Here is a 26,717-nt window from a genome sequence, read left to right as displayed (position 1 = left end):
ATGCAGTTCTGCACCGTTCCTCCGGTCATGCTGCATCTGTTCCTGCTGCTCTTCTTGGCCTCTCCCGCTACCGCATGCACCGAGCAGGAGAAGCGCAACCTCCTCCAGTTCCTTGCCGGGCTATCGCAAGAAGCGGCTCATGTCCTCTGCAAGCATCATGTCCTCTACAACTCCTTCTCTTGTGGCCTTCCTCCGGAGCTCATGTCCTCTGCAAGCACCATCGTCCTTGACGTCAGCTTCAGCCAGCTAAATGGACCGCTGCCCGAGCTGCCATCTTTGGTCACCGCCGACAGTGGTGACAGGCCTCTGCAGGTACTCAACATCTCAAGCAACCAATTCAGCTCAGAATTTCCATCAGCCATATGGAAGAAGACGAAGAATCTGATCGTGCTCAACGCCAGCAACAACAGCTTCACTGGGCAAATACCATCTTCTCTTTGCCTTGGTCGCCATCTTTGGCTTTGCTTGACCTCTGTTACAACCGATTGAGTGGTGATATTCCCACCGCACTCGGTGACTGCTCCAAGCTCAAAGTGCTCAAAAGGTTGGCTATAACAACCTAAGTGGGACTCTCCCTGTTGAAATCATGAAATGTTCCAGCCTACCTCGCTAGAGTACCTCTCCTTCCCCATCAATTGTCTACAATGAGAGCTTGATGGAGCACAGATGGTCAAACTCAGTAATCCCAGAGTGAACAATTTCTGTGGCAATATCCCAGAGTCCGTAGGTCAGCTCAGGAGGCTGGAGAAGCTCCATTTGGGTAACAATAACATGTCTGGGGAGCTGCCATCAACTCTGAGCAACTGCAAAAATCTCAAAAACATTGATCTGAAGATCAACAACTTCAGTGGAGATCTAGGCAAGGTAAACTTCGCCACCCTGCAGAATCTAAAAAGTTTAGATCTCATGATGAATAATCTAAGTGGCATACTTCCAGAAAGTATTTACTCATGCAGCAATTTGACTGCACTGCGGTTGTCGACCAACCGTTTCCATGGTGAGATCTCCCTTAGAATAGGCAATCTGAAGCACCTGTCCTTCCTATCACTTGTTAGAAACTCCTTCACGAACATCACAAAAACTTTGCATACCCTTAAGAACTGTAGGAACATCAGCATCCTGCTTATCGGCAGAAACTTCATGAATGAGGCCATGCCACAAGATGAAGTCATTGACGGCTTCCAGAACCTTCAATATCTCTCCGTGCACGACTGTTCGTTGACTAGAAAGATAGTCTGGTTATCAAAGCTCACAAAGCTGAAAAGATACTAGGCTTATACAGCAATCAACTCACAGGACCAATGCCAAGCTGGATCAACTCCCTACACCACCTCTTTCAGTTGAATGTATCTAACAACAGTCTTACTGGTGAAATCCCAATCACCTTGTGTCGGTGTACTAGAGTAGGGGTACCCTAGTATACCGAACTTGTGCACGGGCAGTTGCAACACCCCGCGGCAAGGCTTGCCGGGTGACCGCTAAGGTCCTCCGTGGTTCCTTTAGAACCATTCAAGAACAAAGTATTCAAGCCAAAGAGACAAGGCCCCGGCAAGAGGAGCTTGCCGGGAAGGCCAACCAAGGCATCTCAAGGAACTTGCCGCGACGCGCCACGCGTCCCGGCAAGGCCCGGCGAGCGACAAGCTTCCGGACGCGACAAGACAACGGCCGCGGCAAGGCGCTTGCCGCGACAAGCTACCACTCTGTACCCGCGCTCCAGCACATCCACCAACGTGTCGCCCTGGGGCCTTTCCAGGCGCGCGTGGCAGGAGGCTGTGCAGCCAGCGGTGCGCGGTGGCAAGCGACGCTGACAAGACTGCCATCGTGGCGAGCGGTGGCGTCCCTGACGGTCCTTTTTGCACTATTCGGGCGACGCAGACGGGCATTTAATGCCTTTGTCCCCTGCCGTCAGGGTTAGGTAGGATACACTGTGCAGGTAGTTGTACCAACCGCAACTCCATTTCCATTTTTGCCCTTGTCTACGTTTCCACCTGTCGGAGACCCCTTGAGCATATAAAAGGAGGCCCATGCGCAACGTAGAGGGGGGGTTCGAGGCCAGAAAACACTCACGCTCGGTCTCGTTAGCAGCTCGTGTGTACTGTAGTACTCAACGCTCCCGAGCAAGAACTCAATACAATCAGACATGCAGCAGTAGGAGTATTATCTCTCCGGAGAGCTCCGAAGCTGGGTAAACTGCTCGTGTGCTTCGCCTCGATCCGCTCTTCGTGCGACCTCCGCCCCCCGCCGAACCGAAAGGGGCTCGGTCCGCCGGCCCCATAGGTGTTCGTGGATCAGCTTCCCCGACATCTTTGGTGCGCCAGGTAGGGGGCATCGAGATTGTGTGAACCTGATCCGGCGATCACACGAGCTAGATCTTCATCTTCTTCATCGACATGCCACTGAAGAAGAAGGCTTCGGCGGCAACTGTTCCGTCCACGTCGATCCCACCACCACCGGAGCAAACGGGTGGTGGGGCAGACACCGGCGGAAGAACGGACATCAACGAGGGAGCTCACGGTGCTGCCAGGTCCAAGGACAAGGCCGCGCAGACCTCAGCGTCCGTACATGCACCGCGCCCATCTCAGGAGGCGCAGGACCGACAGCGTCATGGTACTCGCAGTGCCATACGTTTGTTAGGACAAGATCGAGCTAGTGGATCTCGGGGTGCTCAAGACCAGCATGCACGCTGACATGCTGGCACGAGCGAGACACGGTCTCCTGGACGGGATACTGCTCCTTCTAACATAGTTAGAAGTCCGAGCATATCCCGCTCCTCGCACCGTTCGCCACTGCCGCCCACCACTCCAGCAGAAGCTTTGGCGCGAGCTCAACTGCTCCTGGATTACCCTCCAACGGAAGACAAGATCGATGGATGGAGGGCCACCATTCAGAGTCTCATCGGCTTCGCCAACGGCGACACTCCGCAGCAGCCGAATACATCGCTGCCGCGGCAGGACCGCCAGGCACGAGCCGATGGCGACGAAACCGGTGGGGGTGCAACTACCATGCACTCTCCACCCCGAAGGCCAAGATCGCCGACTCGCCGGATCCACCTCGACAGCGACTCCACCGCATCATCAGATCCACGAGCTCGTCGCGATCAGTGCCAAGTTCTTCACGAGCGACAGCAAGAAGACGCTCGTACTCGCATCGAGCGCCGAAGAGAAGCGCGGCGTCAATCCGACCAGCACGCTGGGCCTTCTGTCGACATGCATGCACCAGGGGAACCAGGCGACTTGCCGTACGCGGTAGGTTGCCCTGCGTTCACTCGTGAGCTGCGGCAAGTCCAGTGGCCCAGCACGAAGAATTTCAAGCCAGATGTACCAGAGAAGTACGACGGCAAGTCGCATCCGTCAGAGTTCCTCAGCATCTACACCATCGCGGTGCAAGCTACCGGGGGCGGGACGACAAGATCCTGGCCAACTACTTCCCACTGGTGCTCAAGCCCAATGTCAGATCCTGGCTCATGCACTTGCCGGACAACTCCATATCCTCCTGGGCAGACCTATGCCATCAGTTTGTCGGCGCCTTTACAGGCGGCCACAAGCCTCATGGCCAAGAGAGCGACCTTCATCTGCTCGCCCAGAAGGAAGGAGAGCCCCTGCGCAAGTTTATTCAGAGATTCAGCCGTGTACAGCACAACATCCTAGATGTCCACCCTGCCGCGGTAATCAGCGCGTTCCATCAGAACATGCGAAACCGCAGGATGCGGGAGGAGATGGCGATGTGCAAGATCAGAGACGTCAGTGAGCTATATGCCTTTGCCGACAAGTGTGCACGTGCTGAAGAAGGGAGGAAACTCCCCGGAGAGAATATAGGAGCAGGAGGATCTGATAGTGAGGAGACTGCCCCGGCAAAGAAAAACCGGCGGCGGAACAACAGGAAAAAGAAAGGCAAAGATGTGCTAGTCGTTGAGCAGTCCGGCAACGGAGGTGGCGCCAAGAAAGCCAAAGCTGGTAGCCCCGGCGAGGAGGCTGTGGCGGTCGCCGACAAGCAGGACGGCACCAACAAGCAGTACTGCAAGATCCACCGCACCAAGGGCCATGACCTCCAGAGCTGCAAGAAGGTCGAGCAGCTTGTCGAGCAGCAAAAAGCTGAATACGAGCGACGCGACAAGGAGAAAGCCCAGGAAGGTGCTGGAGGAGCCGGCAAGAAACGTCCCGGCCGAGGAGGACGCCGCGGCAAGGCCAAGCAGCGGCAAGGAGATAGACCTCCCCGTGGCCGCGACAAGGATGAAGATGACGACAACGATGAAGATATGGATGACGACGAGACCGATGAGCAGGAGTTCCAGAAAGCCACAGAGGTCCTGTGCGTTGACGACGGTGCTTCTCTGCATACTTCACACCGCCAGCTCAAGCAGTGGGTGCAGGAAGTCAATGCGGCAGAACCACCCATTGAGTCACGCAAGCCTCTGAAATGGTCCAGCATGCCTATCATCTTTGATATTGAGGACCACCCTGATCGCATAACTGCGGTCGGGTGCTTGCCGATGTTGGTTTCACCAACTATCCGCAACCTCAAGGTCACTAAGATGCTAGTTGACGGCGGGGCCGGCTTGAACTTGATCTCCTCCGCGGTACTCCAGAAACTCCAGATCCCTGATGGCGAGCTCGAAGAGACCGGCACATTCCAAGGAATCAATCCGGGAAGGAGCAAGCCGAAAGGAAAGATCACGTTGCCGGTAACATTTGGCAGCGAGTTGAACTTCAGGACTGAGAGGGTCACTTTTGACGTTGCTGACTTTCCATTACCTTACAATGGGATACTCGGCCTTCCAGCACTCGCCAAGTTCATGGCAGCCTCTCACTATGCATACAACATGCTGAAGATGCCAGGCCCGATAAGTGTCATCTCTGTCCCTGGCGACAAGAAGGATGCTCTTATCTGCGCCGACAAGATCTACCGGGCGAAGAAGAAGACCAAGTCCGGCAAGAGTTCTGATGCCCACTCCGGCAAGCGCACCTCTTCGGAGTGCTGCGCTACCGTCGAGGACGCACCATCGAGCTCCACCGGCAAGTGTAAGAAGACAATGGCAGCTCCACCAGAGACAAGAAGGTGTCCGCTAAGGAGGATGGCACTGGTGGTACCTTCACCATCAGTGCCACTCTCGACCCTAAATAGGAAGGCGCGCTCGTTGCTTTCCTGCGGGCGAACGTCGACGTGTTTGCGTGGCAAGCGTCTGACATCCCCGGTGTTCCCAGGAAAGTAACCGAGCACCATCTTGCCGTCTATCTTCATGCGCGGCCCGTCAAGCAGAAAGTCAGGAAACAGGCGATGGAGCGCCAAGAATTCATTGCAGAAGAAATCAAGGAATTGGAAGCAGCAGGCCTTGTCAGAGGAGTGCTCCATCCTACGTGGTTGGCCAATCCTGTAGTCGTGCGCAAGGCAAACGGGAAATGGAGGCTTTGTATCGACTTTACCGATGTCAATAAAGCTTGTCCCAAAGACCCATTTCCCTTGCCGCGCATCGACCAGATTGTTGACTCCACGGCCGGGTGTGACTTGCTTTCATTTCTTGATGCATACTCAGGATACCATCAGATCTTCATGGCAGAAGAGGATGAGGAGAAGAACGCATTCATCACCCCATGTGGCACATACTGTTTCGTACGGATGCCTTTCGGTTTAAAGAATGCTGGTTCAACATTTGCAAGGGTAGTCCATGACGCTTTTGAGCCGCAAATACACAGAAATGTAGAAGCCTACATGGATGACATAGTGGTCAAGAGCAAGGACAAGGCGACTCTGATTCAAGACTTAGACGAAACCTTTGCAAATCTGCGCAAGATCAACCTCAAGCTTAACCCCGAGAAGTGCGTGTTTGGAGTCCCCTCCGGCAAGCTTCTCGGGTTCTTCATGTCTCAGCGGGGAATTGAAGCCAATCCCGACAAGATCAAGGCCATTGAGCAGATTGAAGCACCAAAGCGCGTCAAGGATGTACGAAGACTTTTCGGTTGCGTAGCTGCTCTCAGCAGGTTTATCTCTAGGTCTGCTGAGCGTGCCCTACCATTTTTCAAAATATTGAAAAAGGCAGGTCCAATGAAATGGACTCCGGAAGTGGAGGCTGCGCTGCAGGACTTAAAGAGATACCTGTCCTCCACTCCAACACTTGTCGCACCTAGGCCACAAGAGAAGTTGCTGCTGTATATAGCGGCAACCAATCAAGTGGTTAGTGCTGCGTTAGTAGCGGAGAGGGAGGCGGATGATGAGCCAGCAACCACGGCAGATGCATCCAGCGACAAACAGGGGACTTCACCGGCAAGCTCTGGTCCCGACAAAGATGGATCTGCGCAGGAGCGTGAGAAGATGCAGAAAAGAGTGGTGCAGCGCCCAGTTTACTTTGTCAGTTCCCTTCTGCAGGAGGCTAGGTCAAGGTACTCTGGTGTGCAGAAATTGGTTTTCGGCCTTCTCATGGCCTCGAGAAAGCTGCGCCATTACTTCCAAGCGCATGAGATCACAGTCGTCACTCGTTTCCCGCTGAAGAGGATACTGCAAAATCCAGAAGCAATAGGCAGGATTGTCGAGTGGGCACTGGAACTGTCAAGCTTTGGCCTCAAGTTTGAAAGCACTTCAACTACCCAAAGCAGAGCATTGGCAGAGTTCATAGCAGAATGGACGCCAACACAAGATGAAGAAATTCCAGAAACTAACATCCCCGTCAAGGAAGCAAGCAAAGAGTGGCTGATGTACTTTCATGGTGCCTTCTCGCTGCAAGGCGCCGGTGCGGGCGTGCTACTTGTTGCACCCACCGGAGAGCACCTCAAGTACGTAGTCTAGATGCACTTTCCCAAGGAGCAAGCAACGAACAATACCGCAGAGTATGAAGGTTTGCTTGCCGGTCTCAGGATCGCAGCAGACCTTAGGATCAAGAAGCTCATTGTCAGGGGTGACTCACAGCTTGTCGTCCGCCAAGTGAACAAGAATTATCAAAGTCCGTTGATGGAAGCTTACGTTGATGAAGTGAGAAAACTAGAAGAGCACTTTGACGGCCTACAGATGGAACATGTTCCAAGAGCTCAGAACGACATTGCGATGGCCTGTCAAAGTGCGCCGCACTTAAGTTACCTGTGGAACCAGGGATCTTTGTGCTCAAGCTGACTCAACCGTCTGTAATGCCATCAACTGGACAGAGCAAGAAGAGGAAGTTGATTTCTGGTGACTATTTTCCGGCAGGGCTCCCCGAAGCCGCCGCCAAGAAGGTCCTCAAGATCAACACCAAAGGTGCTGAGGAGCAGTCTGCTCTGGCAAGCCTTAGGGTTTGTTCCGTTGAAGCAGACGCTCCCGACAAGTTTTGCTCCGGCAAGCTTGCCGGGGAACATCAAGCTCCGGCTGAGCCGCAGGTTCTCGCCATAGAAGCGAATGTTCCCACAGCAGCAGATGTGCCTTTAGTCTTTGTTGTCGAGCCGCAAGTTCTAGCATGGGCACAGCAGATTGTCCATTTCCTTCAGACAGGAGAACTTCCCGAAGAGCAAGAAGAAGCGGAAAGAGTAGCCCAACAGTCAAGTATGTACCAGTTTGTCGACAACACACTGTACAGAAGAAGACTCAACGGCGTGAAATTGAAGTGTATTCACCGGGAAGACGGACAAGAGCTGTTGGCAGAGATACATGGAGGCATATGTGGTCACCACATTGGCGCAAGAGCACTTGTCGGCAAAGCATTCCGGCAAGGTTTCTTTTGGCCTACAGCCCTCCAGGATGCAACTGCACAAGTAACCAAGTGTGAAGCATGCCAGTTCCATTCCAAGCAGATACACCAGCCAGCTCAAGCTCTCCAGACGATCCCTTTATCCTGGCCATTTTTGGTCTGGGGGCTCGATATCCTCGGCCCTTTTCCCCAAGCTGTCGGGGGCTTTGAGTACTTGTACGTTGCAATCGACAAGTTCACAAAGTGGCCGAAAGTGGAACCAGAGAGGAAGGTGACAGCACAGTCAGCAGTCAAGTTCTTCAGGTCGATTGTTTGCCGTTTCGGGATCCCTATGTTGGGTTTCGTAGTAATTTCAAAAAATTTCCTACGCGCACACAGGATCATGTGATGCATAGCAACGAGAGGAGAGTGTTGTCTACGTACCCAACGCAGACCGACTGCGGAAGCAATGACACGACGTAGAGGAAGTAGTCGTACGTCTTCACGATCCAACCGATCAAGCACCGAAACTACGGCACCTCCGAGTTCGAGCACACGTTCAGCTCGATGACGATCCCCGGACTCCGATCCAGCAAAGTGTCGGGGAAGAGTTTCGTCAGCACGACGGCGTGGTGACGATCTTGATGAACTACAGCAGCAGGGCTTCGCCTAAACTCCGCTACAGTATTATCGAGGAATATGGTGGCAGGGGGCACCGCACACGGCTAAGGAATCGATCACGTGGATCAACTTGTGTCAACTTGTGTGTTTAGAGGTGCCCCTGCCTCCGTATATAAAGGAGGAGAGGAGGGGAGGCTGGCCGGCCAAAGAGGGAGGCGCAGGAGAGTCCTACTCCCTCTGGGAGTAGGATTCCTCCCCCCAATCCTAGTCCAACTAGGATTCCTCGGAGGGGAAGGGAGAGAGGGGGGCCGGCCACCTTCTCCTAGTCCTAATAGGACTAGGGGAGGGGAAAGAGGCGCAGCCACCTTGGGCTGCCCCTTTCTCCTTTCCACTAAGGCCCATGATGACCCATATGGCTCCCGGGGGGTTCCGGTAACCTCCCGGTAACCCGGTAAAATCCCGATTTCACCCGGAACACTTCCGATGTCCAAACATAGGCTTCCAATATATCAATCTTTACGTCTCGACCATTTCGAGACTCCTCGTCATGTCCGTGATCACATCCGGGACTCCGAACAACCTTCGGTACATCAAAATGCATAAACTCATAATATAACTGTCATCGTAACCTTAAGCGTGCGGACCCTACGGGTTCGAGAACAATGTAGACATGACCGAGACATGTCTCTGGTCAATAACCAATAGCGGGACCTGGATGCCCATATTGGCTCCTACATATTCTACGAAGATCTTTATCGGTCAGACCGCATAACAACATACGTTGTTCCCTTTGTCATCGGTATGTTACTTGCCCGAGATTCGATCGTCGGTATCCAATACCTAGTTCAATCTCGTTAACGGCAAGTCTCTTTACTCGTTCCGTAATACATCATCTCTAACATATTAGTTGTAATGCTTGCAAGGCTTATGTGATGTGTATTACCGAGAGGGCCCAGAGATACCTCTCCGACAATCGGAGTGACAAATCCTAATCTCGAAATACGCCAACCCAACATCGACCATTGGAGACACCTGTAGTACTCCTTTATAATCACCCATTTACGTTGTGACGTTTGGTAGTACCCAAAGTGTTCCTCCGGTAAACGGGAGTTGCATAATCTCATAGTCGTAGGAACATGTATAAGTCATGAAGAAAGCAATAGCAACATACTAAACGATCAGGTGCTAAGCTAATGGAATGGGTCATGTCAATCAGATCATTCTACTAATGATGTGACCTCGTTAATCAAATAACAACTCATTGTTCATGGTTAGGAAACATAACCATCTTTGATTAACGAGCTAGTCAAGTAGAGGCATACTAGTGACACTCTGTTTGTCTATGTATTCACACATGTATTATGTTTCTGGAAAATACAATTCTAGCATGAATAATAAACATTTATCATGATTATAAGGAAATAAATAATAACTTTATTATTGCCTCTAGGGCATATTTCCTTCAGTCTCCCACTTGCACTAGAGTCAATAATCTAGATTACACTGTAATGAATCTAACACCCATGGAGCTTTGGTGCTGATCATGTTTTGCTCGTGGAAGAGGCTTAGTCAACGGGTCTGCAACATTCAGATCTGTATGTATCTTGCAAATCTCTATGTCTCCCACCTGGACTAGATCCCGGATGGAGTTGAAGCGTCTCTTGATGTGTTTGGTCCTTTTGTGAAATCTGGATTCCTTTGCCAAGGCAATTGCACCAGTATTGTCACAAAAGATTTTCATTGGACCCGATGCACTAGGTATGACACCTAGATCGGATATGAACTCCTTCATCCAGACTCCTTCATTTGCTGCTTCCGAAGCAGCTATGTATTCCGCTTCACATGTAGATCCCGCTACGACGCTTTGTTTAGAACTGCACCAACTGACAGCTCCACCGTTTAATGTAAACACGTATCCGGTTTGCGATTTAGAATCGTCCGGATCAGTGTCAAAGCTTGCATCAACGTAACCTTTTACGATGAGCTCTTTGTCACTTCCATATACGAGAAACATATCCTTAGTCCTTTTGAGGTATTTCAGGATGTTCTTGACCGCTGTCCAGTGATCCATTCCTGGATTACTTTGGTACCTCCCTGCTAAACTTATAGCAAGGCACACATCAGGTCTGGTACACAGCATTGCATACATGATAGAGCCTATGGCTGATGCATAGGGAACATCTTTCATATTCTCTCTATCTTCTGCAGTGGTCGGGCATTGAGTCTTACTCAATTTCACACCTTGTAACACAGGCAAGAACCCTTTCTTTGCTTGATCCATTTTGAATTTCTTCAAAATTTTGTCAAGGTATGTGCTTTGTGAAAGTCCAATTAAGCGTCTTGATCTGTCTCTATAGATCTTAATGCCTAATATGTAAGCAGCTTCACCGAGGTCTTTCATTGAAAAACTTTTATTCAAGTATCCCTTTATGCTATCCAGAAATTCTATATCATTTCCAATCAGTAATATGTCATCCACATATAATATCAGAAATGCTACAGAGCTCCCACTCACTTTCTTGTAAATGCAGGCTTCTCCAAAAGTCTGTATAAAACCAAATGCTTTGATCACACTATCAAAACGTTTATTCCAACTCCGAGAGGCTTGCACCAGTCCATAAATGGATCGCTGGAGCTTGCACACTTTGTTAGCTCCCTTTGGATCGACAAAACCTTCTGGTTGCATCATATACAACTCTTCTTCCAGGAATCCATTCAGGAATGCAGTTTTGACATCCATTTGCCAAATTTCATAATCATAAAATGCGGCAATTGCTAACATGATTCGGACGGACTTAAGCATTGCTACGGGTGAGAAGGTCTCATCGTAGTCAATTCCTTGAACTTGCCGAAAACCTTTTGCGACAAGTCGAGCTTTGTAGACAGTAACATTACCATCAGCGTCAGTCTTCTTCTTAAAGATCCATTTATTCTCAATCGCTTGCCGATCATCGGGCAAGTCAACCAAAGTCCATACTTTGTTCTCATACATGGATCCCATCTCAGATTTCATGGCTTCTAGCCACTTTGCGGAATCTGGGCTCACCATCGCTTCTTCATAGTTCGTAGGTTCATCATGATCTAGTAGCATGACCTCCAGAACAGGATTACCGTACCACTCTGGTGCGGATCTTACTCTGGTTGATCTACGAAGTTCAGTAGTATCTTGATCTGAAGTTTCATGATCATTATCATTGGCTTCCTCACTAACTGGTGTAGGTGTCACTGAAACAGTTTTCTGTGATGAACTACTTTCCAGTAAGGGAGCAGGTACAGTTACCTCGCCAAGTTCTACTTTCCTCCCACTCACTTCTTTCGAGAGAAACTCCTTCTCTAGAAATGATCCATTCTTAGCAACAAATGTTTTGCCTTCGGATCTGTGATAGAAGGTGTACCCAACAGTTTCCTTTGGGTATCCTATGAATACACATTTCTCCGATTTGGGTTCGAGCTTATCAGGTTGAAGTTTTTTCACATAAGCATCGCAGCCCCAAACTTTAAGAAACGACAACTTTGGTTTCTTGCCAAACCATAGATCATAAGGCGTCGTCTCAACGGATTTTGATGGTGCCCTTTTTAACGTGAATGCGGCCGTCTCTAAAGCATATCCCCAAAAATGATAGCGGTAAATCTGTAAGAGACATCATAGATCGCACCATATCTAGTAAAGTACGATTACGACGTTCGGACACACCATTTCGCTGTGGTGTTCCGGGGGGCGTGAGTTGCGAAACTATTCCACAGTTTTTCAAATGTACACCAAACTCGTAACTCAAATATTCTCCTCCACGATCAGATCGTAGAAACTTTATTTTCTTGTTACGATGATTTTCAACTTCACTCTGAAATTCTTTGAACTTTTCAAATGTTTCAGACTTATGCTTCATTAAGTAGATATATCCATATCTGCTCAAATCATCTGTGAAGGTGAGAAAATAACGATATCCGCCACGAGCCTCAATACTCATCAGACCACATACATCGGTATGTATGATTTCCAACAAATCTGTTGCTCTCTCCATAGTACCGGAGAACGGTGTTTTAGTCATCTTGCCCATGAGGCACGGTTCGCAAGTACCAAGTGATTCATAATCAAGTGGTTCCAAAAGTCCATTAGTATGGAGTTTCTTCATGCGTTTTACACCGATATGACCTAAACGACAGTGCCACAAAAAAGTTGCACTTTCATTATCAACTCTGTATCTTTTGGTTTCAACATTATGAATATGTGTATTACTACTATCGAGATTTAGTAAGAATAGACCACTCTTCAAGGGTGCATGACCATAAAAGATATTACTCATATAAATAGAACAACCATTATTCTCTGATTTAAATGAATAACCGTCTCGCATTAAACAAGATCCAGATATAATGTTCATGCTCAACGCTGGCACCAAATAACAATTATTTAGGTCTAATATTAATCCCGAAGGTAGATGTAGAGGTAGCGTGCCGACCGCGATCACATCGACTTTGGAACCGTTTCCCACGCGCATCGTCACCTCGTCCTTTGCCAGTGCCCGCTTATTCTGTAGTCCCTGTTTCGAGTTGCAAATATTAGCAACAGAACCAGTATCAAATACCCAGGTGCTACTGCGAGCATTGGTAAGGTACACATCAATAACATGTATATCACATATACCTTTGTTCACCTTGCCATCCTTCTTATCCGCCAAATACTTGGGCAGTTCCGCTTCCAGTGACCAGTCTGCTTGCAGTAGAAGCACTCAGTTTCAGGCTTAGGTCTAGACTTGGGTTTCTTCTCTTGAGCAGCAACTTGCTTGCCGTTCTTTTGAAGTTCCCCTTTTTCTTCCCTTTGCCCTTTTTCTTGAAACTAGTGGTCTTGTTAACCATCAACACTTGATGCTCCTTCTTGATTTCTACCTCCGCAGCTTTTAGCATTGCGAAGAGCTCGGGAATAGTCTTGTTCATCCCTTGCATATTATAGTTCATCACGAAGCTCTTGTAGCTTGGTGGCAGTGATTGGAGAATTCTGTCAATGACGCAATCATCTGGAAGATTAACTCCCAATTGAATCAAGTGATTATTATACCCAGACATTTTGAGTATATGCTCACTGACAGAACTGTTCTCTTCCATCTTGCAGCTATAGAACTTATTGGAGACTTCATATCTCTCAATCCGGGCATTTGCTTGAAATATTAACTTCAACTCCTGGAACATCTCATATGCTCCATGACGTTCAAAACGTCGTTGAAGTCCCGATTCTAAGCTGTAAAGCATGGCACACTGAACTATCGAGTAGTCATCAGCTTTGCTCTGCCAGACGTTCATAACATCTGGCGTTGCTCCAGCAGCAGGCCTGGCACCCAGCGGTGCTTCCAGGACGTAATTCTTCTGTGCAGCAATGAGGATAATCCTCAAGTTACGGACCCAGTCCGTGTAATTGCTACCATCATCTTTCAACTTTGCTTTCTCAAGGAACGCATTAAAATTTAACGGAACAACAGCACGAGCCATCTATCTACAATCAACATAAACAAGCAAGATACTATCAGGGAATAAGTTCATGATAAATTTTAAGTTCAATTAATCATATTATTAAAGAACTCCCACTTAGATAGACATCCCTCTAATCCTCTAAGTGATCACGTGATCCAAATCAACTAAACCATGTCCGATCATCACGTGAGATGGAGTAGTTTCATCGGTGAACATCATTATGTTGATCATATCTACTATATGATTCACGCTCGACCTTTCGGTCTCCGTGTTCCGAGGCCATATCTGCATATGCTAGGCTCGTCAAGTTTAACCTGAGTATTCTGCGTGCGCAACTGTTTTGCACCCGTTGTATTTGAACGTAGAGCCTATCACACCCGATCATCACGTGGTGTCTCAGCACGAAGAACTTTTGCAACGGTGCATACTCAGGGAGAACACTTCTTGATAATTTAGTGAGAGATCATCTTATAATGCTACCGTCAATCAAAGCAAGATAAGATGCATAAAAAGATAAACATCACATGCAATCAATATAAGTGATATGATATGGCCAACATTATCTTGTGCTTGTGATCTCCATCTCCGAAGCACCGTCATGATCACCATCGTCACCGGCGCGACACCTTGATCTCCATCGTAGCATCGTTGTCGTCTCGCCAATCTTATGCTTCCACGACTATCACTACCGTTTAGTAATAAAGTAAAGCATTACATCGCGATTGCATTGCATACAATAAAGCGACAACCATATGGCTCCTGCCAGTTGCCGATAACTTGGTTACAAAACATGATCATCTCATACAATAAAATTCAGCATCATGCCTTGACCATATCACATCACAACATGCCCTGCAAAAACAAGTTAGACGTCCTCTACTTTGTTGTTGCATGTTTTACGTGGCTGCTACGGGCTTAAGTAAGAACCAATCTCACCTACGCATCAAAACCACAACGATAGTTTGTCAAATAGACTCCGTTTTAACCTTCGCAATGACCGGGCGTAGCCATACTTGGTTCAACTAAAGTTGGAGAGGCAGTCGCCCGCAAGCCATCTCTGTGCAAAGCACGTCGAGGGAACCGGTCTCGCGTAAGCGTACGCGTAAGGTTGGTCCGGGTCGTCTCGTCCAACAATACCGCTGAACCAAAATATGACATGCTGGTAGGCAGTATGACTTGTATCGTCCACAACTCACTTGTGTTCTACTCGTGCATATAACATCAACATCATTAACCTAGGCTCTGATACCACTGTTGGGTTTCGTAGTAATTTCAAAAATTTTCCTACGCGCACACAGGATCATGTGATGCATAGCAACGAGAGGAGAGTGTTGTCTACGTACCCAACGCAGACCGACTGCGGAAGCAATGACACGACGTAGAGGAAGTAGTCGTACGTCTTCACGATCCAACCGATCAAGCACCGAAACTACGGCACCTCCGAGTTCGAGCACACGTTCAGCTCGATGACGATCCCCGGACTCCGATCCAGCAAAGTGTCAGGGAAGAGTTTCGTCAGCACGACGGCGTGGTGACGATCTTGATGAACTACAGCGGCAGGGCTTCGCCTAAACTCCGCTACAGTATTATCGAGGAATATGGTGGCAGGGGGCACCGCACACGGCTAAGGAATCGATCACGTGGATCAACTTGTGTCAACTTGTGTGTTTAGAGGTGCCCCTGCCTCCGTATATAAAGGAGGAGAGGAGGGGAGGCTGGCCGGCCAAAGAGGGAGGCGCAGGAGAGTCCTACTCCCTCTGGGAGTAGGATTCCTCCCCCCAATCCTAGTCCAACTAGGATTCCTCGGAGGGGAAGGGAGAGAGGGGGGCCGGCCACCTTCTCCTAGTCCTAATAGGACTAGGGGAGGGGAAAGAGGCGCAGCCACCTTGGGCTGCCCCTTTCTCCTTTCCACTAAGGCCCATCATGGCCCATATGGCTCCCGGGGGGTTCCGGTAACCTCCCGGTAACCCGGTAAAATCCCGATTTCACCCGGAACACTTCCGATGTCCAAACATAGGCTTCCAATATATCAATCTTTACGTCTCGACCATTTCGAGACTCCTCGTCATGTCCGTGATCACATCCGGGACTCCGAACAACCTTCGGTACATCAAAATGCATAAACTCATAATATAACTGTCATCGTAACCTTAAGCGTGCGGACCCTACGGGTTCGAGAACAATGTAGACATGACCGAGACATGTCTCTGGTCAATAACCAATAGCGGGACCTGGATGCCCATATTGGGTCCTACATATTCTACGAAGATCTTTATCGGTCAGACCGCATAACAACATACGTTGTTCCCTTTGTCATCGGTATGTTACTTGCCCGAGATTCGATCGTCGGTATCCAATACCTAGTTCAATCTCGTTAACGGCAAGTCTCTTTACTCGTTCCGTAATACATCATCTCACAACTAACATATTAGTTGTAATGCTTGCAAGGCTTATGTGATGTGTATTACCGAGAGGGCCCAGAGATACCTCTCCGACAATCGGAGTGACAAATCCTAATCTCGAAATACGCCAACCCAACATCGACCATTGGAGACACCTGTAGTACTCCTTTATAATCACCCATTTACGTTGTGACGTTTGGTAGTACCCAAAGTGTTCCTCCGGTAAACGGGAGTTGCATAATCTCATAGTCGTAGGAACATGTATAAGTCATGAAGAAAGCAATAGCAACATACTAAACGATCAGGTGCTAAGCTAATGGAATGGGTCATGTCAATCAGATCATTCTACTAATGATGTAACCTCGTTAATCAAATAACAACTCATTGTTCATGGTTAGGAAACATAACCATCTTTGATTAACGAGCTAGTCAAGTAGAGGCATACTAGTGACACTCTGTTTGTCTATGTATTCACACATGTATTATGTTTCCGGAAAATACAATTCTAGCATGAATAATAAACATTTATCATGATTATAAGGAAATAAATAATAACTTTATTATTGCCTCTAGGGCATATTTCCTTCAGGGAGGTCGACCATGGAAGCCATTTTCTTGGTACGACAACTTATGGAGAGATATAGGGAGCATAAGAAGGACTTGCATATGGTGTTCATTGACTTGGAGAAGGCCTATGATAAGATACCGCGGAATGTCATGTGGTGGGCCTTGGAGAAACACAAAGTCCCAGCAAAGTACATTACCCTCATCAAGGACATGTACAATAATGTTGTGACAAGTGTTCGAACAAGTGATGTCGACACCGATGACTTCCCGATTAAGATAGGACTGCATCAGGGGTCAGCTTTGAGCCCTTATCTTTTTGCATTGGTGATGGATGAGGTCACAAGGGGTATACAAGGAGATATCCCATGGTGTATGCTCTTTGCGGATAATGTGGTGCTAGTTGACGATAGTCGGACGGGGGTAAATAGGAAGTTAGAGTTATGGAGACAAACCTTGGAATCGAAAGGGTTTAGGCTTAGTAGAACTAAAACCGAGTACATGATGTGCGGTTTCAGTACTACTAGCTGTGAGGAGGAGGAGGTTAGCCTTGATGGCCAGGTGGTACCTCGGAAGGACACCTTTCGGTATTTGGGGTCAATGTTGCAGGAGGATGGGAGTATTGATGAAGATGTGAACCATCGAATCAAAGCCGGATGGATGAAGTGGCGCCAAGCTTCTGGCATTCTCTGTGACAAGAGAGTGCCACAAAAGCTAAAAGGCAAGTTCTACAGGACGACGGTTCGACCCGCAATGTTGTATGGCACGGAGTGTTGGCCGACTAAAAGGCGACATGTGTTGGGTTTCGTAGTAATTTCAAAAAATTTCCTACGCGCACACAGGATCATGTGATGCATAGCAACGAGAGGAGAGTGTTGTCTACGTACCCAACGCAGACCGACTGCGGAAGCAATGACACGATGTAGAGGAAGTAGTCGTACGTCTTCACGATCCAACCGATCAAGCACCGAAACTACGGCACCTCCGAGTTCGAGCACACGTTCAGCTCGATGACGATCCCCGGACTCCGATCCAGCAAAGTGTCGGGGAAGAGTTTCGTCAGCACGACGGCGTGGTGACGATCTTGATGAACTACAGCAGCAGGGCTTCGCCTAAACTCCGCTACAGTATTATCGAGGAATATGGTGGCAGGGGGCACCGCACACGGCTAAGGAATCGATCACGTGGATCAACTTGTGTCAACTTGTGTGTTTAGAGGTGCCCCTGCCTCCGTATATAAAGGAGGAGAGGAGGGGGGGCTGGCCGGCCAAAGAGGGAGGCGCAGGAGAGTCCTACTCCCTCTGGGAGTAGGATTCCTCCCCCCAATCCTAGTCCAACTAGGATTCCTCGGAGGGGAAGGGAGAGAGGGGGGCCGGCCACCTTCTCCTAGTCCTAATAGGACTAGGGGAGGGGAAAGAGGCGCAGCCACCTTGGGCTGCCCCTTTCTCCTTTCCACTAAGGCCCATGATGGCCCATATGGCTCCCGGGGGGTTCCGGTAACCTCCCGGTAACCCGGTAAAATCCCGATTTCACCCGGAACACTTCCGATGTCCAAACATAGGCTTCCAATATATCAATCTTTACGTCTCGACCATTTCGAGACTCCTCGTCATGTCCGTGATCACATCTGGGACTCCGAACAACCTTCAGTACATCAAAATGCATAAACTCATAATATAACTGTCATCGTAACCTTAAGCGTGCGGACCCTACGGGTTCGAGAACAATGTAGACATGACCGAGACATGTCTCTGGTCAATAACCAATAGCGGGACCTGGATGCCCATATTGGCTCCTACATATTCTACGAAGATCTTTATCGGTCAGACCGCATAACAACATACGTTGTTCCCTTTGTCATCGGTATGTTACTTGCCCGAGATTCGATCGTCGGTATCCAATACCTAGTTCAATCTCGTTAACGGCAAGTCTCTTTACTCGTTCCGTAATACATCATCTCACAACTAACATATTAGTTGTAATGCTTGCAAGGCTTATGTGATGTGTATTACCAAGAGGGCCCAGAGATACCTCTCCGACAATCGGAGTGACAAATCCTAATCTCGAAATACGCCAACCCAACATCGACCATTGGAGACACCTGTAGTACTCCTTTATAATCACCCATTTACGTTGTGACGTTTGGTAGTACCCAAAGTGTTCCTCCGGTAAACGGGAGTTGCATAATCTCATAGTCGTAGGAACATGTATAAGTCATGAAGAAAGCAATAGCAACATACTAAACGATCAGGTGCTAAGCTAATGGAATGGGTCATGTCAATCAGATCATTCTACTAATGATGTGACCTCGTTAATCAAATAACAACTCATTGTTCATGGTTAGGAAACATAACCATCTTTGATTAACGAGCTAGTCAAGTAGAGGCATACTAGTGACACTCTGTTTGTCTATGTATTCACACATGTATTATGTTTCCGGAAAATATAATTCTAGCATGAATAATAAACATTTATCATGATTATAAGGAAATAAATAATAACTTTATTATTGCCTCTAGGGCATATTTCCTTCACCCTAATAGGATCATCACCGACAACGGCACACATTTCACAAGCCGCACCTTCATGCAGTACGTCCAAGATCTTGGCGCCAAGGTCTGCTTCGCTTCTGTTGCTCATCCGAGAAGCAACGGTCAAGCAGAGAGGGAAAAATGCTGAAGTGCTGCGCAGGATCAAGACCAGGACTTTCGACAGGCTGCGCAAGTGCGGAAGGAACTGGATTGAGGAGCTGCCGGTGGTTCTTTGCTCGATCAGGACGACGCCAAATCGAGCCACTGGCCAGACACCTTTCGCTCTAGTCTATGGAGCAGAGGCAGTTCTCCCCATGGAACTCGTATACGGGTCACCTCGAGTGCTCGCTTATGATGAGCTTGAGCAAGAGCAGTTGCGACAAGATGACGCGCTGCTCCTTGAGGAGGACCGTCTTCAGGCTGCTGTACGAGCTGCTCGATACCAGCAAGCTTTGCGCCGCTACCATAGCCGCAAAGTTAATGCTAGAAGTTTCGAGGAAGGCGACCTTGTTCTTCGGCGCGTTCAGTCCGCCAAGAATTTCAACAAGTTGACGCCGAAGTGGGAAGGCCCTTACCGGGTGAAACGAGTCACTAGGCCTGGCGTTGTCCGCCTTGAGACCGAAGATGGCATTCCGGTGAGCAACTCCTGGAACATTGAACACCTTCGTAAGTTTTACCCGTAGGGCACGGTAGCCGGAACCTGTTCCGGCAACCACCTTTTGTACAAGTCTTGCCGATGTTGCATGTAATCCTTTGTACAAAGCCGGGCGCAGAACCAGTGCATAAGTAAAGCACATATGCCCCGCACATCTTGTCAATTTCATGCTTTATACTATTTTTTGGCATGCGTTATCTGACACTTTGTGCAGCGCCTTCCCCCGGTAAGCAATAGCGAGCCATAAGGCTCCATATCTTTATTTTCTCTTCTTTCTATTTCTCAATAAGGAAAGGAAGGTTCCCTCGCCCACAAGTTTACCGGGGGGAAAGGAGGGGATAATGGTGTGGACCAGGCATCATTCAAGGAAGTTTCACCTTACCGGAAAGCAAACGACAGAAAAGCTAAGTTGCCAAAGTTTGAGCAATCAGTTTTAATTTTTAAGTTATCTTCCTCGAACGACCGTGCTTTGTATGGAAAACCTGTGCGCGGAGGAACCAACTCGTAGCTAGTTGCGCCCTTACTTTGTTTCGAGTCCGCTCAACAACTTAAGTGAGCTACGACTAGTTGCGACAAGGTTTCTTGTCGGAAGCAGCACCGCCAGCAGGCTGCTGATGTCCCGCACTCAGCGCTCGCGGCTAAGGTGCCTGCGCCGACAAGTTCCCTAAAAGCGTAGGGCAAAAACATACAAAGGAAGGAATCAAGTAAAGGAAATAACACAGCAATTGCTACCCAAAACAGAGTTATATTACAAGATAGCTTGTCGCAGCTCTAACAGATTGTTCTTGTAACATGACCAGCAGCGACAAGAAAAAGAGAAAACGAGCGGCCTAGTCTACGCGATCGCCCTCAACCCTCTTGATCTCGCTCACCTTGTCCACAATGGGTGCGACAAGGGCCTTGAGCGCTTCCAGATCAGCATCCGGCGGCAGGGACCTGAGGACGTTGGTGAGGTTGAGGCCTGGGTTGCGGAAGGCCACCTTCACCAGCACCTTTTGAAGAACTCCCGCGCAGATCTTGCGCGACTCGTCGGCCAGCTGCTTTGGGATCTTCTCCCGGAGTCGCTGGAGGGCCGTCGCCATGCCTTTGAAGAACAAGCTGAGCTTGGCGCTGGGTTGGAGATGCTCGTCGGAAGAATACCCGAGGTCCTCCATCCCCAGCTGCGCCAGCTCCCCGTCGATGGCGGCGGCAACATTCATGAGACCCTCGGTCCAGTGCTCCACAGTCTCCCTAAAAGCATTCTGGGCGGCAGCAGCACTCGCCAGCAGCGCCTCATCGGCCTTGATCTTCTCCTTCAAGGCCACCTCCTGCTCCCTCGCGCCGTCCAGTGTCTTGGTCAAGGTGGCCAGCTTCAACTCAAGATCTACGTTGGAGTCCTTGGCGGCGCTAAGCTCCTTGCTCCTCTCGGCGAGAAGACCCTGCAGCTCGCCATGAGCGGCGGCGTCCTTCTCGCGCTCACGCTTGAGCGCAGCAAGCTCCTCGCCGCTCGCCTTAAGATCGGCCTCCAGCTGCGCCATCTTTGTCTCCAGCTCCTTCTTGGCGGCCTCGGCAGCTGCGGCAGCATCCTTTGCTTCCTTGAGAGCCCCGCCAATTGCTTGCTCGCGCGCGGCAAGCTCCTCCTCGCGCCAACTCACCTTCCTGCGCAGACAACTTCTCGGCAGCGAGCCGCTGTTGCTCTTCAACTTCAGCCTTCGCGAGGAGGAAAGCTTTCCGCTCCTCGGCAACCTGCTCCCGCTCCTCTGCCAGGGATCGGAGAGTTTCCTGCCTGAGACCCCGGAGCTCCTCAGCACGCTTCTCAATGTCCACTCCCGCCCTCGCAACAAGCGCTTCTCGGGATTCCAGCTTGGCTTGTCGGGCGCGGTACAGCGACAACAGCTTCCGAAGCAGCCGCTCCTTCTCAGGCTCATCGCTGTTGCTGCTTGGCGCGTTGACCAGCGTCAGCCCAGCGGAGGCGAGCACCTCTCCATCCAAAATCTCTCCTTCGACCGGCGCCCTGGAGCTTGACGCCCAGGGGAGCTTGATGAAGATGCCGTCGCCGGCCTTCAAATAGGCGTCGGGCTGGGGCTCTTCGGAGCCTGCCGCTGCAGCAGCGGCGGAGGGATCGGCGGTCGGCGCAGCGCCTGGCGCTCCTGCGGCCTCGGGGCCGTCAGTGCGATCGCCGGATCCCTCGCCAGCTTCTGCGGCAGCAGCTTTGGCGGCCTCTTCGCCGGCGTGCTCATCAGCGCCGGCTTCTCCTTCGGTGGCAACGGCGTTGTCGGTATTGCTGCGCGCATTTTCCTCGCCGGCGACCTCGGTTTCCATCGGCTCCGTGGCAGATGGATCTGACGAACGGAAAAAGGAGAAAAGTCAAGCAAATATCCAAAAAGAAAGTCAGAAGAAGAAGAACCCAAGGGAAGTTTTCAAGCAAGAGGATTACCTGTGCTAGGATCTGCAGTCGTGGTCTCAACCACCGGAGGATCGCTGGTGTTGTCCCTTGCCGGAGAACTGTCCCTTGCCGGAGAATTCTCCCTTGCCGGAGAACGCTCCCTTGCTGGGGAATCCTCCCTTGGCGGTGTAGTCGAAGTGGATGGCATCTCGGGAGCGGCTGCCGGGCTCCCCTGGTGAGGCTGCTCTGCTCCTGCACGAACCAACAGTCAGATATCAGCAAAGGAAGAGCACCCATGCGCGCCTGAAAGCAGGAAATAAACTATACACTTACGCTGGGGGCTGCGCTGGGGGCTGCTTTGGGGAAAAGTTGCCAGGTCCGGCAAGATGGTCTCGGACACGCCCTCTGCTGTCGCGGTGGGTTCGTCTTCGATGACAATCACCGGGACCTTGGCTCTCTTTGCCACTCTCTTGGCCAGAGTCCTGAAAAGGAATGGGTTCGGAGTAAAGCAAATCAGATACAAGACAAAATAGCAAGAATTGAAGAACTACAAACACGGCAAAGAATCTTACTCTTCTTCTTCCTCGTCGGAGCTGAGCGCGGAGAGATCGAAGTACGGCTCGCCTCCGGTGCGACGAGGAAGAGGAGTAGTTTCCCTTGTCCGCTTGGCAGGAGCAGTAGCGGTGGGTCGGGAAGACCCCGCTCCAGTTGCCGCAGCAGCGTGAGGTGCTCCCGCGGCAACAGTGCTTGCCATGGTAGAGCGTGTCGCGCGGCACGGCGGCTGTTGACTCATCTGCCGCCCCGCTACGTCCACGGCCTTGCGGAGACGCCTTCTTGGTGGAGCTGGGGGCTCCGCTTGCGGCAAGCTGTCTGAAGGTTCAGGTCCGATAAGCCCTCCCTCGCCGGGCTCGCTCGACTCATCTTCGGGCCCGCCAAGCTCTCCCTCGCCGGCAAACTCCTCGCGCTCGGCAAGGCTTGCCGCCTCTGCTGCCTCTGCCTCCTCCACGGTGAATCTAAACTCACCCGCGGCAGCGGCTGCTGCCGCCTCTTCCAGCCTAGTGGTGATGCGCTGCATCTCCGCGTCGGTGGTGTCGCGAGTAAGGCTCTTCTGCTCGTCGGAGCGGACCGACACTTCAACCAAGCCGTCAAAAAACTCCTGCACGACGGCGTCTGCCGGCTCTTGCCAAGTTGGGACAATTCCATGCGAGTCGCACAACGGCATCATTGCACGAATGCGGTCGAGCGAGGAGTTGTTGCACAACGGAACGACACCCCTCGGCAACATGAATGGATGTTGAGGATCGCGCTTGAACAGTTCCACGAGCATCGCGTCCAGCTCCAGGACAGTGAAGTTGAAGTTGAGGCCCGGGCGCAGCCTCATGATATCCGCCGAGTTCTGGAACTCCCAGGCGGGTCTCCTCCTCTCCTACAAGGGGCGATGCGGCGGCGAAGAAAATCTGCGCCAACGGCGCCTACGGTGAGCCCGGCAAGCCTGAGGCGAAGGATCCAGGTGACGGCAATCTTCAGCCTATCGTCTTCCGGGGCCATGTTGCTCCAATCGTTGCCGCGCGCTATTGGGGCTTGTCGCAGGGTGGTAAATGGCTGCGGGTTCTCCTCGACAATCCAGCACCACTCTGCTCTCCATTCCTCCCACTTGCTGCGGAGCTCTCCCTCCAGATAAGCTTCCTTCTTGCCGACTCTCGAGATCCAGGCGATTCCACCGGATAAAGGCTCTCCTCTATCGACTCGGGGCATAAAGAAGTGGCGAAAAAGAGCTACGTTTGGATGGACTCCGACAAAGTTTTCGCAGAGATGTGCGAAAACTGCCATGGTCAGAACGACGTTGGGGGTGAAGTCAAGGAGGCGGAACCCGTAGGGGTTCATGATGTCACAGAAAAATTCAGAGAAGGGCGGGCAGAGCCCGCAGTAGAAGAACAGCGCAAAGAAGGGGTATCCGTTCGGAGCCAGTTCCGAAGCGGCAGACGGGAGTACCTTCGTGCGCGGATGCGCTCGCGTCTCCGTCGACCAGAAGAGGTAGTAGTACTCCCTCAACTCCTTCGCGGCAAGCTGAGGGGGGAAGATGGCCCGCTCCTTTCGCAGCGTCGCGAGCCGCTACGCCTCGACCGATTTCACGCCCTTCCCCTTGTCGGCTTTCCGAGCCATGGCGGAGGTGGTGGGGGAGATCGACGGTGTTGGTGGTGCTGGTGGCAATGGGGGGCGGCGCGCTGCTCTCTTTCGGCTTTGAGAAGAGAGAGGGGGAGCGGCGGAGATTTCCGAGATTGGAGTAGCAACCGGCGAGATGGGCGAACTGCCCCTGTTTCCCCTGCTTATAAAGAGGGAGGGGGCGGACATTCCGCCTTTCCGAATAAAGAAACCACCCACGATCTCTCCCACGATGCCGCATTCGACGCGTGCCGTTGGGGGAGGGCGCGGTGGATGTGTAGTAAGATATGGCGTAACCCAAGCCGCGCGTGCCCGTGCCCTATTTTGGGCCTGGCCCAACAGCGCTCGGCGCCATGTGTGGCCCAGGCCCGGGGGCTCCTGTCGGTGTACTAGAGTAGGGGTACCCTAGTATCCCGAACTTGTGCACGGGCAGTTGCAGCACCCCGCGGCAAGGCTTGCCGGGTGACCGCCAAGGTCCTCCGTGGTTCCTTTGGAACCATTCAAGAACAAAGTATTCAAGCCAAAGAGACAAGGCCCCGGCAAGAGGAGCTTGCTGGGAAGGCCAACCAAGGCATCTCAAGGAACTTGCCACGACGCGCCACGTGTCCCGGCAAGGCCCGGCGAGCGACAAGCTTCCGGACGCGACAAGACAACGGCCGCGGCAAGGCGCTTGCCGCGACAAGCTACCACTCTGTACCCGCGCTCCAGCACATCCACCAACGTGTCGCCCTGGGGCCTTTCCAGGCGCGCGTGGCAGGAGGCTGTGCAGCCAGCGGTGCGCGGTGGCAAGCGACGCTGACAAGACTGCCATCGTGGCGAGCGGTGACGTCCTTGACGGTCCTTTTTGCACTATTTGGGCGACGCAGACGGGCATTTAATGCCTTTGTCCCCTGCCGTCAGGGTTAGGTAGGATACACTGTGCAGGTAGTTGTACCAACCGCAACTCCTTTTCCATTTTTGCCCTTGTCTACATTGCCACCTGTCGGAGACCCCTTGAGCATATAAAAGGAGGCCCATGCGCAACGTAGAGGGGGGTTCGAGGCCAGAAAACACTCACGCTTGGTCTTGTTAGCAGCTCGTGTGTACTGTAGCACTCAGCGCTCCCGAGCAAGAACTCAATACAATCAGACAAGCAGCAGTAGGAGTATTATCTCTCCGGAGAGCTCCGAAGCTGCGTAAACTGCTCGTGTGCTTCGCTTCGATCCGCTCTTCGTGCGACCTCTGCCCCCCGCCGAACCGAAAGGGGCTCGGTCCGCCGGCCCCATAGGTGTTCGTGGATCAGCTTCCCCGGCACCTTGACGTAGATGCCACTGTTAAAATCAGCTAATTCCAGCATGTATTCGGAACCAAGTCTCCTTGATCTAGGTGTACTTATTTATGGTGCGGCTCCATCACGACTTCAATACCGCATAGGCAGTGCTTCGGCCAAAGAGCTGAATCTCGGTAAAAATAATTTCACAGGCATGATCCCACGAGAGATTGGTCAGCTGAAAGCACTCCTTTACCTGAACTTGAGTTCCAACAAATTTTATGGAGAGATCCCACAATCGATCTGCAGCCTCACAAACCTGCAGGGGCTAGATCTGTCTAATAATCATCTGACAGGTGCAATCCCTGCGGCATTGGAGAACCTTCACTTCCTTTTGGAGTTCAACATATCAAACAACAACCTAGAAGGACCTATTCCAACAAAAGGCCAGCTGAGCACATTTCAAGCTTCTAGTTTTAATGGGAACCCAAAGCTGTGCGGCTCTGTGCTTATAAACCATTGCGGTTCGGTTGAAGCAGGCCCCATCTACATTACATCTGCAAAAAAATGCATCGATAAGGTCATCTTTGTGATTGCATTTTGTGTGTTCTTTTAGGTAGCAGTGCTATATGACCAGTTAGTATTATTCAAATATTTTGGCTAAGCGGCTAAGCCCACTTCACTGTAATCTGATCCAGTATCCAGATATGTTCACATCTTTGTATTTACGTGCAATGGGTCTTAATAATGTACTAGTTGAATCTTAAGAAGTTGAATATTGTTGGCAAACCAAGCTGTATGAGCATGTTGTTCGCAGAATGCATGTTTCTGAAAGGTTGAACATGTAAAGTAGTTTGGTCAGTATGTACTTGGACATATCATGGGGCTGTTTGGATTGCGCCCCCGTCAGCCCCGCCAAAATCGGCCACGCCAAAAATTCGGCGAGCAATTTCACCGCCAAGATCTCGCCAACGCATGGGCGTAGGAACATAACAGAACTGAAAGAATTGGTGGAAGCGTATGCCTCTTGGCAGGGACGTGTTCGTGTTATATAGCATAAGATTACAGAGATTG

At 50.7% G+C, this 26,717-nt stretch overlaps 1 pseudogene; it reads left to right on the top strand.

Annotated features, from left to right (window-relative positions):
• Positions 1–26,259, top strand: LOC119321000 (annotated as a pseudogene).
• The last annotated feature ends 458 nt before the right edge of the window (positions 26,260–26,717 follow it).

The sequence above is a fragment of the Triticum dicoccoides genome, chromosome 6B (assembly GCF_002162155.2).
Source record: "Triticum dicoccoides isolate Atlit2015 ecotype Zavitan chromosome 6B, WEW_v2.0, whole genome shotgun sequence".
Classification (NCBI taxonomy): Eukaryota; Viridiplantae; Streptophyta; class Magnoliopsida; order Poales; family Poaceae; genus Triticum; species Triticum dicoccoides.
Note: the sequence above shows the minus strand (reverse complement) of the source record. Positions and strands in the feature narration are given on the sequence as shown.